Genomic DNA, 13,194 nt, shown 5'->3' on the forward strand with positions numbered 1-13,194 from the left:
TTTTTTCTTTTCTTTTCTTTTTTTTTTGAGACGGAGTCTTGCTCTGTCGCCCATACTGGAGTGCAGTGGTGCAATCTCAGTTCACTGCAAGCTCCGCCTCCCGGGTTCCCACCATTCTCCTGCCTTAGCCTCCCGAGTAGCTGGGACTACAGTAGGTGCCCGCCACCACGCCCGGCTAATTTTTTTGTGTTTTTAGAAGAGACGGGGTTTCACCGTGTTAGCCAGGATGGTCTCGATCTCCTGACCTCGTGATCTACCTGCCTCGGCCTCCCAAAGTGCTGGGGTTACAGACTTCAGCCACTGCGCCTGGCCTATGAATAGTATATATTTTTTAAAGCATTATTTGCGTACTCTCTAGAAGTTGCCAACTTTTATTTTGCCAAATCAGGATGTTGAAAACACCAGCTGCAATCACCATCATTTCATAAAAGAAAAGACGTTTTAAAACACACAAAGGAGAGAATTTCATGATAAAGGACAGGCACTTTAAATTGAATACATTTAGTGTTGTGAAAAATTCAGTTATGTCTGTATTTTCTACATAACAATCCAGTAATGTTCTTTAAATTGATTTAAAAACACTCAGACTTCATCTGGGGCATATATCAGTCCCTCTGTTGGAGTTTGGGACTCAGTAGTGTATTTATGCCTGGGACTTTTGTCTGAAACCCTCTCCTAGGGCAACAGAAGAGAGAAATGACATGCTATACTACTAAAATTATTCTTGTTTTACAAGTTATTAAATTAAAGCACTTCAGAAATATTGAAAAGAGCCTTGTAGAATTCAGTTTAATGAAATTATACAGTCTGTTAATGATCAGAGCATAAATGAAGATGCCTTGTTCATGTGTTTCTCACTACTGCTGACTTTATACAGTCTTTCTAGGAATGCTGCAGATTCTTTGGTTATTTGACCTTTGGTTTTCCACTTTTGATGTTCTGAAGTGGTTAATTGTGAGCTTTAGCCATGAAGCCTGATGTTCAAACATTGCTTTTCTGAGGATGGATGGGGAGAAGGAACAGGTATGAGTTTTAAAATTATTTTAGAGTTTCAGATATTATCTGAAAATTTTATAAATAATTTTATTTGAATTAAATCCTAAGTTTAGTTTAGGTTTGAATAATATGGATATGTGTTTCCTGTGGTTAATACCAGTTTTGAGAAAAGCATGACATATACTTTTATACACTGAGTTACTGAAAGACCCTTGGAAATGGGATGTTATAGACAACTGATTTTTAAAAAGTTCTAAAGTTATATGGGAGAATGGTCCATGCTTTGGAAATTTCTTCTTTGAAAATATGTAGCTTAAACTACCTAAATAGGATAGTATACACCCAAATTTCTGCAGAATTAAATTAGATATTATTTATTTGATAGAAAATTTATGATTAAGAATTTGTTGTTTTACTTAATTCATTTTTATTGAGGATTCTAGTTTGTGTTGAGTATTGTTGTAAAAATTAGGAATCTAGCAAGGACTTAGATGTATCCCTGCCCTCATAGAGTTAATGTTCTAATGAGCAAGCTAGACAATACGTAAGTAAATAAAGAATTGTCATATTAAACAGGAAGATGTTGTGGTAAAGACAAATGATGGTCGGTGCTGAGGAGGAGAAAGGCTACTTTAAAATGGATGGTTATTGCAGTTGCCTTGATTAGGTGACAGTGTAGTCCGGGAACATGGGAAGAAGGCTATAGGAGGCACAGAGAACAATGGCCTTGTGGTAGCAAATAACTTAGTTTATTCTTGGAACTATCAGAAAATCAACTTGGATGAAGCATGGTGAGCTAACAAAGGGGACATGCTAGGTTCTAATAGGGCCCTAGTAAGTGTTTGCTTAGTGAATGAGTAAATAGATGAGTGAAAGATTTTTACAGTCTTAATTCTGGCCAGTCCTTATTGCACATAAAGAGTAATGAGGAATCAGGGATAGATATCATTGAGGGTGATGGGCCAACTGGTCAACTCAGAGACTCTAGAGCAGCATCTCAGTTGGGTACCTAAATTTTAGGCTTCATGCTACAGGCCCAGAGTTTGATTTCAGTATCTCAACAGTGGTCTAATCCCTTGAGGAGGAACTTATTCCAACCAAACACACAGGGACTGATGTATTAATTCAGAATGCTGATCAATTTACACTGAGATCTTCTTTTCTAATGACCAAATACCATATTAATTTATGATATAGGGAGTGTTCCTTTTTCCAGCATTAGGGCACTGGCAAATTGAATTAGTAACCAGAAGCCCGCTCAGTAAATTTAGAAGAGGATCAAGATCTTTGGGAGTACTTTGTGCGGGTGAAGTTGATGCTGGATGAAATATCCTTGCTCCACAATGAAGAATAATATTACAAGTGCATGTATTTTTTTGTATGTCTTTTTTTCTGATTATAAAATAACAAGTGAATACCTTAGAAAATAATAAATCTGTATAGAGAAGATCATTGTTAATATTTATAGTTCTCTACATCAAGATCATGAAGATAATCTAGATAAACTTTTATTTGCTTTTTATTTTACTTTTGCTTTTCACTTTTTGGTTTTAATACCTCTGAAGTCCACATTTGGAGATTATGTGAGGTAAGGATCCAACTTAATATTTTCCAGGGAGTATACCAATTTTCCTATCACCATTTCCAAAGTATTTATCCTTTGTCCACTGGCTTGTGATACAACCTCTATCATACACCAGGTTTTCAAATGGGTCTCTTTCTCAGCTTTTAAATTCTATTCCATTAGTCTTTGCTCATATGCAACTGTTTTTCTTATTGTGATTTAGTACTGTGTCTTAATTTTTTTGTAATACCTTTTAGTTGGATGGTAATTATCCTGGGTTTTCTATGTGGATTATCAGGTCAGCTTCAAATAATGAACACCCTCTCTTCTCTTCCAATTGTTTTAACCTGTTTCTTTTTCTTGTCTTATATTTGCCAGAATGTCATATAGTATATTGAACAGTAGCTATGGTGGTGGCATTTTTATCTTTTTGGCCTTAAAAAGAAATACATCAAAGTTTCTCCATTAATTATGATGAGGGCATTGATAGATAGTCTTCAAAAAGTTAAGAAAGTTGTTTTCTTTCTAGCCTTCAAGGTTAAAAAGTTTTTTAAAATCTTAATTGAATGCGAACTTTATCAAATGCCTTTCTTAAGTCTATTGAGATAATCATGTATTTTCTTCTTTAATACATTCCTGTTGTGAAATATGTTAATAGGTTTTCTGATATTAAATTATCTTTGCATTTCTAGAATAAAACCTAATAAGTATTATTAGGGTTATTTTTTTCAAACACCTGAGTGGATTCTGTTAGCTGACATTTTATTGAGTGGATTTCCTTCTATGTTTGCTAGTGAAATTGGCCTATAATTTCCTTTGCTGTCCTCATCTGATAGTTTCAAGGATTGTGACAAACTGAAAAATGAATTGGGCAGTTTCCACAATTTTTCTAATTTTGGCTAAATTTATATAACATAGAAATGCTCTGTTTCAGTTCAGTGGGACACCCTATAAGATCATTGGGCAACATTATTTCGATTTTTCATGGTTGTCTATTCAAGTTTCCTATTTTATGGTATGCTAATTTTATTGGTAATACAATTTTTCATTCTATTTATTATAGGTTTTAAAAAATATTTGGCTCTAGGCATTTTATAATAAAACTACTTTTAAAGTCTTTATTATAGCTATAATTTGTTCCCTTATTTAAGTATATTTTGTTTGCTTGCATTCTATTGTTATTTTGTTGAACTGTTATTTCCTGAGGTTATCAGCAATAGTCTTTTTCTAGAAGAAGCTTCTGATAGTATTAACCTTTTTTTTTTTTTTCCTATACCATTCCATTATTTTTTCTTGGGTTCTACCTTTTATTATTTTCTTTCTTTTAATTTCGTTGGGTGTACTCTCTTTGTCTCTTGCTTATGTCTTCAGTTGTGCTTAGTTATTTTTCAGCTTTTCCTATTTTCTGATACGTGTTGAGAACCAATAATTTCCCTCTAACAAACTTGTCCTAATGAGCTTACACATAGAGCACTGTCTCCACCAAGTTGAGGATAAACCTTCTTTTCAGGCACATGATAAAGAATTATGACAAATATTAGAAAATTGGAATCATTCAGAGAATGTTATGAGAACAATGTGATTAAGCTATGACTCAACAATTAAAGAGTAATTTGAAAAATTGTATATGGTTTCAAATAAAATTCAGGTCGCAAAACAATTTAAATAGAAAATATTTTAAACTGAAGGATCATGGAAATGCTACAGATAAAAACTTTTAAGGCACAGCTAAACAGGATTTTGAGGGAAAATTATAGCTATAAATTCTATATTAGGAAGGAATAAAAGTGAAGAGAATGTTAAAGTTATGAGCAAAAATTAATGAAATAGAAAATGAATATTCAGTAGAGAGTGTTTCAATAGCAAGTAAGCTAAAAGGAATAATACAACTGAAACTTTTGGCAAGATGGCTCAAGGAAAAAGAAGACGTACAACCAGTATCAGGAATGAGCAAGACTCAAGTGCTGCAGACAGAGAAAAGATTAAGAAAATAATGTGAACAACACATGACATCAGGGTACAGTATGACAACCATTTCATACCTATTCTGATGTCAAAAATGAAAGGTCTGATAGTACCAAGAGTTGGAGAGGATGTGAATCAGCCATATCACTTAAAGTTTGTTGGTGGGAATGTACATTGGTGCCGCCATTTTATGAGACAGTTTGGCATTTATTTTTTTATTTTTATTTTTATTTTTTATACTTTATGTTCTAGGGTACATGTGCACAACATGCAGGTTTGTTACATATGTATACATGTGCTGTGTTGGTGTGCTGCACCCATTAACTCGTCATTTACATTAGGTGTATCTCCTAATGCTATCTGTCCCCACTTCCCCCACCCCACAACAGGCCCCAGTGTGTGATGTTCCCCTTCCTGTGTCCAGGTGATCTCATTGTTCAATTCCCACCTATGAGTGAGAACATGCGGTGTTTGGTTTTCTGTTCTTGCAATAGTTTGCTGAGAATGATGGTTTCTAGCTGCATCCATGTCCCTAAAAAGGACATTAACTCATCCTTTTTTATGGCTGCATAGTATTCCAAGGTGTATATGTGCCACATTTTTTTAATCCAGTCTGTCATTGATGGACATTTGGGTTGATTCCAAGTCTTTGCCATTGTGAATAGTGCCACAATAAACATAGGTGTGCATGTGTCTTTATAGCAGCATGATTTATAATCCTTTGCATATATACCCAGTAATGGGATGGCTGGGTCAAATGATATTCCTAGTTCTAGATCCTTGAGGAATCGCCCCACTATTTACCACAGTGGTTGAACTAGTTTACAGTCCCACTAACAGTGTAAAAGTGTTCCCATTTCTCCACATCCTCTCCAGCAGCTGTTGTTTCCTGACTTTTTAATGATTGCCATTCTAACTGGTGTAAGATGGTATCTCAGTTTGGCATGATCTTAATAGTTAACCATTTGTATACTCATCTGCCAAGCATGTCCACTTCTAGGTTCAGGAGAAACTTGAAAATATATGCTAGGAGAAATGTACAAAAAGTTCATAGCAGCATTATTTGATAAAGCAGAAACCTGGAAATGATCCAGATAGATGCCCATGGACAGGGGAATGGATAAAGCACATTCTCAAGTGAATATTATATGGCTACAAAATGATTGAACAACATCTATATTCAAAAATTCTACTACATAAAATTGAGTGAAATAATTAAGTTCCAAAAGGTTAAATATGCTTAATATTCAAAGTGCAACTTAAATTCAGCCACTCTTCAGGAATATATCTATACCTGTGTGCATATCTATTTATAGAGAGACATATAGATATATCATGAGTGATTAAAAGATTCAGGAAATATTTTGAGTGTGGGAGGTGGAGGATGGGGTGGAGGGAAGATCACTTAGCTGTATAAAAATGTCAGTTTTCTAGTTCCTATATTGGGTTCACAGTGTTTATTATTAAAAAAATAAAAGATGGCTTGTATGAACCAATGATTGGAGTGTTATAAAGCAAGGATTTTGAGGCCGGGCATAGTGGCTCATGCCTGTAATCTCAGCACTTTGGGAGGCCGCATTGGGCGGATCACCTAAGGTCAGGAGTTTGAGACCAGCCTGGCCAACATGGCGAAACCCCGTCTCTAGTAAAAATACAAAAATTAGCTGGGTATGGCAGTGTGTGCTTGTAATCCCAGCTATTTGGGAGACTGAGGTAGGAGAATCGCTTGAACCAAGGAGGTGGAGGTAGCAGTCAGCTGTGATTGGGCCACTGCATTCCAGCCTGGATAGACAGAGTGAGACTCCATCTCAAAAAAAAAAAAAAAATGAATTTTGAACTCAATAAATATTAAAACATCAAATTAACGTATTAACATTCTAAGGGAGAAAAATCGTATGATCATCTTCATAGATGCAGGAAATCATTTGTTAGATGTCACCATCCATTCGTGACTAAAGGAAAAAGCAAACAAATTAGGAATACAAGGCAATTTACTTAAACCTGGCAAGGGGAGTCTACAGACAACAATACTGCAGACATCAAACATCATTCTTAATGGTGCAAGTTCATAGCATTCCCAAGACTGAGGAACTTGTCAAGGATGCCTACTACTAATTCTGTTGTTCATCATACTGGAGCTAGCCCACATAGTCAATAAAGAAATTAAAGATGTTAGGACTGGGGCAAGCAATAAAACTCCTCAATAGATGATTTGATTATCTACATGGAACATCCAAAAGAACTGTATATATATTTACTTTTTTTTTTTTTTTTGTCTCAGACAGGGTCTTGCTCTGTTGCCCAGGCTGAAGTGCAGTGGCACAAACATGGCCTCACCACAGCCTCCATCTCTTGGGCTCAAGTGATCCTCCTGCCTCAGCCTCCAGAGTACCTGGGACCACAGGCACACCACTGTGCTTCACAAATTTTTAAATTTTTTGTAGAGGTGGGGTCTCACCTTGTTTCCCAGACTGAAAATATATTTTAGAAATAAGAATTTGGCAAGTTAGTTGGATATGAAAATCACTACTGACCATCCTCAACCTACAATGGTTTGACTTAGTTTTTTGACATTATAATGGGTTTATTGTGGTATTAAATGCATTTTTGACTCATGATATTTTCATATTACTTTAGGTTTATCAGGACATAACTCCATTGTAATTCAATTGTATGTAATCTGCATACAAAAATCAGTTGCATTTTAATATACCAGCAGATATCAGTTAAAAATGAAAATTTAAAAATGTACCATTTACAATAGCTTAGAAAAATATGAAATACATAGGAATGAATTTTAAAAGCTATACACACATGTTCACGTGAGCACATAGCATAATGGAAATGACTAATAAATTCAATTGCATTAATATGAAGAATTTCTTTTCTCTAAATCTACCATAAAGACACAAGTCACAAACTAGGTGTAGATAATTGCAAATCATATAATTGACAAAAACTCATACCTAATATACAAAAATATTTCCTACAAGAAAACAAGAAAAGAAATGCAATAGACAAATGAAGAAAGCATGAGAACAAGTACTTCATAAAAGAGAAACTTGAATGTCGAATAAACAGGAAAAAAATGTTCACTTCATTATTAATCAGGAAATTCATATTAAACTACAATAAGAAATTGTTATATTCCAACCACATTGGCAAATATAAAGTGTGATCATACCTGGGGTTAAGAATGTGAGTCTTAAGCACTTACTGGTGAGAATGTAAATTGGTTCAACTACTTTGGAGACTCACATGACATTACTTAGTAAATTTAAATGTGTGTTCATGCTAAGATCCAGTGGTTCTACTTCTAGATATTTAAAGTAGAGAAAATCTTACACATATGCACAGGAAGACAAGTGTGCGGATATTCATAACAGCCCTAAAATGAAACTAACTCCAGTATTTATCATCAGTACAATTCATAATTAATTGTGTGTGTATGATACTGCAATAAAAAGATCTGCAGTTACATGCAGCAACATGGGTGACTTTTACAGACAATTATGCAAAATAAGCAGGCTACAAAAGAATAATACTATGTGATTGCATTTAAATAAAATTAAAAGACCAGACAAAGCTAAGCAATGTATTTTTAGGGTGTACATAAATGGAATGATTATGAAGGAAGGGCAGCAAAATCAGGATAGTGGCTTACCTTAGTGAGGGAGGAAGGTTATGTGATTGGAAGAGGGCTTCACAGGAAGTTTCTAAAGTTTGGCAATATTTCCTTCATACTACAAATGTGTTTACCCATGTGTTTTCTTTATTATCTTTATCCTTTAAAATACACGTGTTTTATTTCCATAGTTATTTATTTTACAATAAAAATACAATTACATAGTCCCAGTTACTTGGAAAGCTGAAGCAGGAGGATCATTTGAACACTGGAATTCAAGGCCAGCTTGGGCAATATAGGAAGACCCTGTCTCTAAAAAATGAATAAAAAATAAATTTAAAACTGTCAATGTGATAATGTATGAAGAACTTAACAACTGCATGGCGCATAGAAAATACTCAATAAATGTTTATATTTATTGTTTAGTTATTAATATCAAAATGTTTCCCTGTACATCTAGTTATAGCTGCAGCCCATACATTTTTCAGGTAATGCTTTTATTTAGCTTGAAGTCTTTAACAAATTTCCCTCATGCTTTAAAACAAGTGTTATTTAGTAGACTATTTTAGTTTTCAGGCACATAGGATTGTTCAGTTGATCTCTCTCTTTGTCTTATAATAGTGCTGCATTAGACTCAGAAGATGTAGTCTGTATGAAGGTAATTTTTCTGACAGTTATTGAATAAATTTATTTGTAGCTTGAAAAAAGGAAAGGTACTTAGATGAATTTGTTGAAATTCTGCAGTGAAAATAATTTTGGTATTGCAATCCTGTAACTCTCTACTCTTCCTTTCTCTACTACAGTCTTGATTTTAATATCTCTATTTTTGAAAACCCAAGCCTTCTTAGTATTGTAACCATAATGCTATTACAGAATAGACTATGATTTTGTGTTTATATGTAGTGTTCAGTATTAATGTATACCACCACCAGCAGTGTAAGACAGTGCCCGTTTCCTTTTCCCCTGGTGAGCAGCATTGGATAATATTTAAAAATAATTTTTGGCAATTTGATATATTTTTTCTGTTACATTTATTCCTTTACTTGTTAACTTCATATATATATATATATATATAGAGAGAGAGAGAGAGAGAGAGAGAATCCAGTTTTCATTGTATGTGAATTATGTCCTTTACTAATTTTCTATTGTGAGAGTAGTGTTTTTGGTTTTGTTTTTTTCAAAAATTAATTTGTAAAACCAGTTTGTATATTTAGGATGGTATCATTCCTTGTTGCAATTTTCTTCTCCCCAGTTTGGAACTGGCTTTAAAATTTCAACTTATTCTTTTTTTACCTATCATCTTTTCTTCCTCTTCTTCAGGAGCAAATATTCCCAGCCTTTTCTTCTTATTTCATGTAGAGCAGTTTAGTCTTCTTTTATTGCAGGGGGAAGATGGTCATTTGGCAGTGATGATGTGGCCCCGATTGCAGAATTGAGTTGGAGGCAGAAGCATGTGAGCTCTGATCCTTGCCAGTTCCGTAAGTCAACAAATAACACATCTCGTTAGACAGCTTCCAGACAACAGATAGCTGTGAAATATAATCTCTCTTATGATACAATAGTGATCCTAAATTTAAGTATGTCAAGCATTTATAACCTTCTGACTCCTTGCAGAATTTTATCTCAAGTGACTTCAGTGTACTGTGTATACTTATCAGGCAATCCAAAGGAAAACATCTATCTGTAGTGAAAGCATAACACTGATATTTGTCAAGAGTCAAAGATTCAGGGATTTAACTTATTAATAAATCTATAAACTGTTAGCATTTTTATTTTGTGGTGGTAAAAAATTTGCAGGAGTTTTAAAAACATGTTTTAGTTCCTACCAAGAGTTCCTAAGTACATTGTTTTTCTAGTAAAATCCAGTTTGTTCCACATTTTTGACTGAGAAAAGCTAAATCTTTTCTTTTTGGGAAGAAAAGGTCAGTTTTGAAGGAGAGCTAGTCCTAAAAATATCAAGGATAGAGGCCTAGGAAATATGTAAGCTAAGCCTCCACAGACTTCCCACGCATTCCCCAAACTACTTAAGATGATCCCCAAATAGGACCAACCCTAAATGAGCCCTGGAAATAGGGAAGAAGGCTATCTGTATGCCTCAGTACTAGGATCCATCTACTTACTGTCACACAGGAGGAGTTACGCCAAAAGGGGACATTAGAACTGGCCTGCAATGTTGCTTTTTCAAAACTTTTGGCGGGTGCAGTGGCTCATGCCTGTAGTCCCAGCCCTTCGGGAGGTGGAGGCAGGCAGATGGCTTGAGTCCAGGAGGTGGAGGCCAGCCTGGGAAACATGGTGAAACCCCATCTCTACAAAAAATACAAAAGTTTTGCTGGGTGTGGTGGTGTGCACCTGTAGTCCCAACTATTTGGGAGGCAGAGGTCAGAGATCACTTGAACTTGGGAGGCAGAGGTTTCAGTGAGCCGAGATTGTGTCACTGCATTCCAGCCTGGGTGAGAGAGAGGCACCCTATCTCAAAAACAAAACAAAACAAAACAAAAAAATAGATCCCCAAGAAATAAGTAGAAGAAATTATGGGAGAACCTAATAATACTCCTTCATTTACAACAAGGCTGGAAGTCCACTCTTTTGGCCTTCCTGGACCACACTGGAAGAAGATTTATCTTGGGCCACACATAAAATACACTGATACTACTGTTATCTGATGAACTAAAAAAAAAATTGCAAAGAAGTTTCATTATGTTTTAAGAAAGTTTATGAATTTGTGTTGGGCTGCATTCAACGCCATTCTGGGCCACAGGTTGGACATGTTTGATTTAGAGGGATGAGAGCTAGAGGTGGAGTGGGCTTGGTACAGAAAGTGAGCTCTCTGTGCTATGAACCTACAGCATCTGAAGCAGTGGGCTGGGAGACCCCAGGGTAAGTATGGCCACATCAAGTAGTAGTCTGTGGCAATGGGGCTTCTGACATACCACTGAGTTTTTACATGGTGCAGTGACTGGTGGCCCAGAAAGGAGAAAGGGTCACATAATAATTGCCACGGAACACTTATTTAACAAATGCTTATGTAGCCTTTATTACCTCCCAGAGATTGTTTTAAATTATTGGTTCTTAACTGGAGGTGGTTTTGCCCCCCAGGGGACATTTGGAAATGTCTGGAGATATTTTTGTTGGCACAACTGGGAGGAGACTGCTACTGGCATCTAGTAGGTTGGAGACCAAGGATTCTACTGAACATTCTAAAATACACAGGCTAGTCCCCACAACAGATTTTCAGTCCCCAAATATAGTGTCAAGATTACAAAACCCTGTTTCAAATATTTAATAAATATTAACTCATTCAATCTTCATAGCAACCCTTTGAAAACTGCTCATTTTTCAGGTAAGGAAATGGAGGCAGATAAGTCACTTGTCCAGTGTCATATATCTGATGGAGACTCCAGGCTAAAGGGAAACATGCATGTTCGAAAAATGCAAACGTTGCAGAGAAGAGTGGTTACATTACTACTAGCCTAAATAAAATTTCGGGTGAAATGATTTACAGAGAGGATGATTTTTTAACAAAAAGGCATAATTCACAATGAAAATAGTCATAAAACTTTGGACACTAAATAGTATAACCCTCAAATATATAAAACAAAATCTGTTAGAATGTAAGGAGTAATTTAAATACAGTGCTAGCTTTTTTAAAGAATAACTTTATTGAAATATAATCAACATACAATAAACGACACAAATTTGAATTATAAAATTTCATACTTTTTTTTTTTTTTTTTTTTTTTTTGAGATGGAGTCTTGCACTGTCGCCTGGGCTGGAGTGCAGTGGTGCGATCTCCGCTCACTACAACCTCCGCCTCCCAGGTTCAAGTGATTCTCTTGCCTCAGCCTCCTGAGTAGCTGGGATTACAGGCATCCCCCACCACGCCCAGCTAATCTTTTGTATTTTTAGTAGAAATGGGATTTCACCACGTTGGCCAGGCTGGTGGCCTCTAACTTCTGACCTCATGATTATATGTCTATGCCTGTGAAATAATGCCATAGTTAACATAATGAACATTTCCACCATTCCAAAAGTTTCCTTGTGTCTGTTTATAATCCCTCCTTCCACCCACTTCCTGCCCTTTCTCCAATTCTTAGTCAACCACTGATCTTTCTGTCATTGTAGATGAGTTTACATCTTCTGGAGTTTTATATCAGTGAAATTATACAGCATATACTCTTTGTTTTGTATGTATTCTTTCAGCATATTTATTTTGTGATATCCAAGTTTTTGCAAGTATCAACACTTTTTATTGCTAAGGAGCATTTCATTGTATGGATATATGACAATTTGTTTATCGGTTTACCTTTTGATGGACATTTGGGTTGTTTCTGTTTTTGGCTATTATGAATAAAGATGCTGTGAACATTCATGAACAAGTCTTTGTATGGACATATGTTTTGCTTCTCTTGGAAGAATACCTATGAATGGAATGGCTGGGTTATATGGTGAGTATGAGTTTAACATTTCAGGAAACTGCTAAACTGTTTACTAAAGTTATTGTTCCATTTTATATTCTCACCAGCTATGTGAGAGAATTTCTGTTACTCCATATTCTTGCCAACATTTAATATGCTTACTCATTAGGATTTTAGACATTTAAATAGGTGTATAGTGGTGTCTCATTGTATTTTAATTTGCATTTCCCTAATGCAAATGACTGATGATGTTAAGTATCTTTTCATGTATTTATTTGTCATCTGTATATCTTCTTTGGTGAAATGTCAGTTCAGATCTTTTGCTCATTTAAAAAATTGGGTGTGTAATAGGGTTCTCCAGAGAAAAAGAATTGTGTGTGTGTGTGTGTGTGTGTGTGTGTATACACAGAGAGAGGTACTTGTTTAAGGAATTGGCTCACATTATTGTGGGGGCTGGCAAGTCCAAAATCTGTAGGGCAGGCTGGCCACTGGAGTCCTTGGGAAGAGATGATGCAGTCTCAAGTCCAAAGGCTGGAGGCAGAATTTCTTTTTCTTCGGGCAACCTCACTGTTTCCTCTTTAGACCAACACCTGACTGGAGAAGGTCTGTCTACATTATGGAGAGTGAT

The 13,194-nt window shown here is 35.5% G+C and overlaps 1 long non-coding RNA gene across 1 annotated transcript; it reads left to right on the top strand.

The window, feature by feature from the left end:
* Window positions 1-883: 883 nt before the first annotated feature.
* Window positions 884-12,599, top strand: LOC111540165. Its single transcript, XR_002730906.1, has 3 exons — window positions 884-1,023; window positions 9,536-9,628; window positions 12,505-12,599. It is a non-coding gene; the product is annotated as an uncharacterized LOC111540165 (long non-coding RNA).
* Window positions 12,600-13,194: the final 595 nt, after the last annotated feature.

This window comes from Piliocolobus tephrosceles, chromosome 13 (assembly GCF_002776525.5).
Source record: "Piliocolobus tephrosceles isolate RC106 chromosome 13, ASM277652v3, whole genome shotgun sequence".
NCBI lineage: Eukaryota > Metazoa > Chordata > Mammalia > Primates > Cercopithecidae > Piliocolobus > Piliocolobus tephrosceles.